Source organism: Cimex lectularius, unplaced genomic scaffold (genome assembly GCF_000648675.2).
Source record: "Cimex lectularius strain Harlan isolate CLEC.00 unplaced genomic scaffold, Clec_2.1 scaffold24, whole genome shotgun sequence".
NCBI classification, from domain to species: Eukaryota; Metazoa; Arthropoda; class Insecta; order Hemiptera; family Cimicidae; genus Cimex; species Cimex lectularius.
In genome coordinates this window covers 616,117-622,181 of record NW_019392666.1, presented here as the reverse complement: position 1 = coordinate 622,181, position 6,065 = coordinate 616,117, and the positions used below count along the sequence as shown (strand labels likewise).

Below are 6,065 nucleotides of genomic sequence, written 5' to 3'. Positions count from 1 at the left end.
TTGTATGTCAGGTTTAAATGCAGGGCTGCTGGATTCGAACCCGGGACCTTTACCTTACAGTGACGAGCGCCGAGTCAACGCCTAAACCCTTGCGGCCACCGTCGCCCCGAATATATTATCATTCGTTTTGTTACACTGTTGTTCGTTTTGTTCAAAAACAGTAAAAAACCTTAACAAATAGAAAATAAATAAGATGGCAATCGTCAATATTTAAAACATGCAAAAATTAAGTGGACACATAAAATTATATATTAAATTATATATTAAACACATAAAATTTATTATTTTATTTTATAACTAATGGCGAACGCCTTATATAATTTAAACATTAAAAAAACCTCCTGCGATCTTCAAGGCCAGATTTAGTGCAGGGATAAAAAGCCAATAAATATAATTTCCTGAATCTAACAGTTTACATAGTTTCCTACTGTTTCTAATAAAAGCTCTTTAATGTATTTCTAAAAAAAACGTTTTAAACATGTTGAAAATCCAGGGACACAAAAGTAGCCTTCGCAGCACCGAGGTACATCTTCCCAAGGGAACCTTAGAGGTGAACACTGAAACAAAAGAAAAAAAAATACAGTTTTGTAATCAAAAATCAATAAAATTTAATAAAAACCGGTCGACTATTAATTTCATTTATTTTCCATTCCCCGAATAGAAAAACGTGAAAATTCGTCAATAAATGAGCCATTTCAAAGATCCAAAACAAATGCCAGCCTGTGGAGAAAAATTATTTCCTTTTTCAGTTTTCTTAAAAAACATATAACTCAGGATGTTCTTTAAACCTAATCGAGGTTTAACACTGAATGAAAGATTTATTTTTAATACATATTAGATTTTTTCTTAAAATATGCATAAATAAAAAGATAAATTAAAACAATAGCTGATGGTAGAATTTGTTAGAAAAATTTTCTACATGATTGGGATAGTTTTGTTTTAATAAATACGGCGAAATATTTCCAAAGCCGCTTTAAAAATCTTAAGCCCTAATGTAGCAACATTATTTCATCAAAATCCGTGAGTACATTTTTTTATGTTTCTAAATTAACTTAAATTCACTAGTTTTCGTGGTCCGCGTGACAAATTAAATTCTTTCAATTAATTAAAGTTTTTAGATGAGATAAAAAAGTCAGTCACACGAGCGGGATTCGAACCCACTACCTTCGGCTAGATACGCCGCTACTCTACCACTTGAGCTATCGTGACTACTCGGACACAAACTTCCCATCTCAACCCCACCTTTTGAATTTTCCCTCCTTTTTGCCATTTTTCAATTAGATTATCGTAGATAAACAGTGATTGATGAACTGTGTCGTTTATCCGCGAAAAGTCCAATATAACGCGCAAGGTCAGTAGTTGGCAATGAAGTTCCAGTTTACCCATTGTATGGCAGTTACATCTTATGTGTTAAATAAAATTATTCAGGAGTACGTATCATCTGTTGACTACTATTACGACACATCCTACACTACTAATGAACACGTATAGAAAAATTTCCATTGTTATCAATTAGTTGTTTTCGCTGTACCTGTATCCAAATATGACAAGAATTTGTTTGAGTGGGCACGTAAAAGGAAAATTACCTTATTATTTGCAATGCAAATTGACGGTTGGGAAGGATTCTAAACCGTCTCCGTTCGGCCCGGCTAAAGCAGTTGTACGTGTTTTCTTTTTGTTAACTTTCTAAACTACTTTCTCGTCGTTATCAAAACGGATTTAGTCTCTATCGGTTTAAATTATCAATTGCAATTATTATAACTTGTCTGTACTGGTTCGGGCGTTTACACTGTTTACACATTTCAGTTAAAACTAGAAGTTTAAAAATTCCTTTGTTCTATAGAACGTTTGTGATATCAAATTTTTTTAAACTTTATTTATAAATAAATTAAAATTTTTATGCATCATACATTCTATTATTAATTTATCACAGTTCCTTGCCTTATTTGATAATAACTCACAAATCCTCTGGATCAAGGTATGTTCTTGAATTAACAAGGAAATTGTAACTACCAAGCTTTCGATCTATTTTAAGGACATCATCAAGGCAAAGCGATCTTAAATATTTCTACATATTGACATTGACAGATCGTTTTGCCCTGATGATGAGCTTAAAGTTGGTCGAAAGCCTGAAAATTGGTTTTGTTTTTTATTACGTTGATCCAGAGTGTTCGTGAGTGAAAAAGTAGTCAATACTACTAGCATTGAAAAATAATAATAACTCTTTGATTTTAATAAAATATCATAGTTAAGGTAAACCTACATGATACGTAATAATGTATAAATTGAGAGAATTGTCACAATATCAACTTTTCTAAATGTGTCTTCGAAATTTTCTTATTTGTCCTGTTCATATGATAGCCCGCTAATTATGCCTTTCTTTGTAAGCTTAATGTCTTGTTCATGTGTGGGTACCCTAGGACAAAATAGCTCACCTTCTGTTACTATCATAAACCGCACCTTAGACAATTAGTGTTTTTTTTTGTGTTGCACTATTTGTTTAAACTCCTTAATAAATATAAACTTTTACTTAAAATTTTGGTTTTCATCTCGAACATGGATTATTAAAGATACCTAGTAGTTTTACAGGGTCAGTATTATTGGGTAGCATTTTTTGTATCTTAGAGATCACATACCATATGTTTTTTTGTTTTCTTTTAGGCATAGACAGTTTTTTTAAAAAACAATATTTAAGCTCAGCTTATAAAAGTTTATTTGTCTGCTAAGTAAATATATCTTTACCTATTTGAGCAGTGCTGATATCAACTGCAAAATCACTGAAATTTACCAGTGGAAACCTTTAATACAATTCCACTAATGTATTAATCGGTCCTACATTACTTGGGGCACCCTAGTATTTATGACTAAATTATGACAATTGATCTTTGTGGTACAGTGCTCGCTGCCTATCTCTTAAATACGATATAACTCAATTAATTTTATTGCATGTTCATCAAAATTATATTTGAATTTTTGTAAGTATTTTTGTAATGCTTTGCTGATGTCTAAAAACGTCTAATATCGTTTTCCTTTTCCAAACTGTTTGTATTATAAGTATTTATGAAACCAACAAAAGCAACTTAGAAACACATAAAAGTTTTATTTTTTAGAACTATTTTATTTTTTTGTTTAGAAACATATTTTATTTTTAAAATCTACATCTAAATTGATCTAAATCTAAATCTAAATTTCATTTTTTATAAGTGCCTAAATTTTTTATAATATAGATAAAAATTAAATTGATTTAGTTTCTTTTCTTATTTTTTTGTAAACGCCGCTAAAAAATTAGCCTAATACAGATATGTTAATAACTCAGTTCTAGCCTGAGCCCAACAGCATAAACTTAGCAAAAGTTATATTATATATATTATATTATTTTTCAACCAATACTTTACATAAAAATTAATTAATCGAAAGAAGTTATTTGGTCAATCGGACCACGAAGTATAATGTGGTTATATTACATGTTAATATTATCGGTCAATAAAGTGGACCTGCCATTGGACTTAAGAATATCTTTCAATTAATTAAGGTTTTTAGTTGAGATAAAAAAGTCAGTGTCACGAGCGGGATTCGAACCCACGACCTTCGGCTAGATATGCCGCTCCTATGCCACTTGAGCAATCCTAACTTCGATCCACTCGGACACTAACTTCCCATCTGAACCCCACCTTTTAAATTTTCCTTCCTTTTTGCCATTTTTCAAAAGAGATTAATTAATTGAAAAGAATTTATTTGGTCAAGCAGACCAGGAAACCTAATAAATCTATTTATTAACGTTACACCAGATGTATATTTTATAATTGATTACCCGTTTTGGTTAATTCATATCCTTGCCCTTGTATGAGATATTTTTTACAAAGATTTGCAACTAAGCGGTCATATTGGCCATCTGAGATTCGAACCCGGGATTTTCCAATGAGACCTCGTCTCTGGTTCGTTTGTGTAAATTCATTATAATAATCTTCATATTAGTTCAGACTGGTAAATCAAACTTCATGTACGAAAAAAAATTATACAAAATTATGATTATCGATCTGCGTACGCTCGTTGGGTTTCTCTGTCTATTAGTCACTATACAAACCGTTATGTAATAATTCTGAGATATTGGTGGCATTCAGTTCAGTTTTTCAAGCATAGTCTCCCTAAGGAGTAATAAATACATAATATTATACATAATATTATTCAATGGATTTGAAATACCTCGAATTCATACAGTACACACAGAAACACACACACACTCTCTCCCCGTTCATGCACAAGTTCGCCAAGTAAACGCTAGAATTAGTTGGCTTTAATTAATGTGGCAAAATCATCATAATTTCGTAGTTGAACGTCATCCCAACACGTATAGGTACTGTAATGATTAAAGTTAGGCCCAACAGAGATAAGATTGAAAGGGAAAATGGAATTGAAATTGGCTCAAAATAAACTCGTTACACACAAGACCTATTCAAAAGCCGTTTGGAAATTAACTACAAGGAATATCGGTTTTTCCCTTAGCTGTATAAATTCTAGTTTTGGCCTTTTTCGTTCAAAAGTTATTCGACAAACCGTCAACAAACAACTTTTAAATACCACCTAGAACTGAGTAGTATCGAGTGGGAAGAAGGGTTTTTATTTTTCATCCCATTTCTTATATAACGACAAATAATGAAAACACGATAATTTTGATTGACAACATCATTAACATTTTATCAAAAGTAAGATATTTACTTCAAAGCCAACGTTGAGAAGATAAGATAATTGTAGAGGCAAAGTTTACGTTTTGGTGAATCCCTTTATTTCACAACATAGCTAACAATTTTCTACAATGCAAAATTTTAAAAAAATTGGGTTGTGTAAAACGCGATATTTCAGTTTTATTGTTATGGCTAAAAATTTTGTAAAGAAGTGTAAATAAATATGTATACTGAGACTTAATAATTATAACTTTCATTTTGCCAAATCATTACGTACTTAATTCTTATTTAGAAATGTGTGGTGTTTAGAGACCGTTAGTTGATAATTATTTGGCGATCGTGAGATGCGGTCTGGTGTGACTTACGAATGCATGTAGGATGTGAAAAAAATGAACAATACTAGAAATTTTAGATTCAATCAAAGTATTTGTACTCACTCAAAGTATTTTATACAGAAAACAAACACTTTGAGTGTGTACAAATACTTCGGTTGAATCTAAAATTTCTAGCATTGTATAAATTCATTTTTTTCACATCGTACAGCTGTAAAATGTAAACAATGTTTATAAATCCCAGGTGCTGAAGATGATCTCAATAAAGATCGAAACGTTCGCACGATAAAGAAAATGTTTTTCTAAAACCTACTTCACACCACACTGCATCTCACGATTTCCAAATAATTAATTCTTATTATTTCGTAATATAAGGTAATAACTTTTAATGTCTCATTTTGAAAATTAAATCGGTGTAATGAAAGGTTGTGCTACAAGCGATGACAGCATGCTATGGAAGCAATGACTGTAATTGGATCGGCAGTTGGTCGGTTTCAGCATGATATTAATGTTGAATAGCATTGTATGTTTTGATCCTCTCTCTCGTATCGGGTACGTTCCGGCTTACCGTGTTAAGCCCTTGTGACGACCCTTGAAAATATAATATTTTTCTTAAAATCTGGCGACGTAAACTTTATGATGATAAATTAATTAATTGAGCATTTTTTGAAACGATGAGAAAAGAAATCTTTTGGACTCACCGGATATCCTGCGCCGAGGCAAAGTCTGATTCCATTTTCGGCGGTTGCTGCGACGAGGAGGAGCAGAAAGAAGTGAGACTGGGCCAAGATCCGCATGACACTTTTTCAAATTTCGCACTGTAGGAGAAATTTCGACAGTGCGAAGGCCTCGCGCTCTTCTCCCACCGGGCGGCTCGTTTCCGGCGGCGCCACTCCCGGCTATCGGAACATGAAAAATATACGATTTTCCATGATTGGTCTTTTATTATTAATTGCTATTCAGAATAAGCCTCATCCTGGAACTAAACGTTTTAAATTGTTCATTTTAATTGCCATTTAAAAAAATACCTTTAAAACCAGAAATTCTGAAT

General features: G+C 32.2%; 1 long non-coding RNA gene across 1 annotated transcript; it reads right to left on the bottom strand.

The window, feature by feature from the left end:
• Positions 1-263: 263 nt before the first annotated feature.
• LOC112126305 lies at positions 264-5,858 on the bottom strand. Its single transcript, XR_002909885.1, has 2 exons — positions 5,716-5,858; positions 264-557 (listed from the first exon to the last, which is right to left on the bottom strand). It is a non-coding gene; the product is annotated as an uncharacterized LOC112126305 (long non-coding RNA).
• Positions 5,859-6,065: the final 207 nt, after the last annotated feature.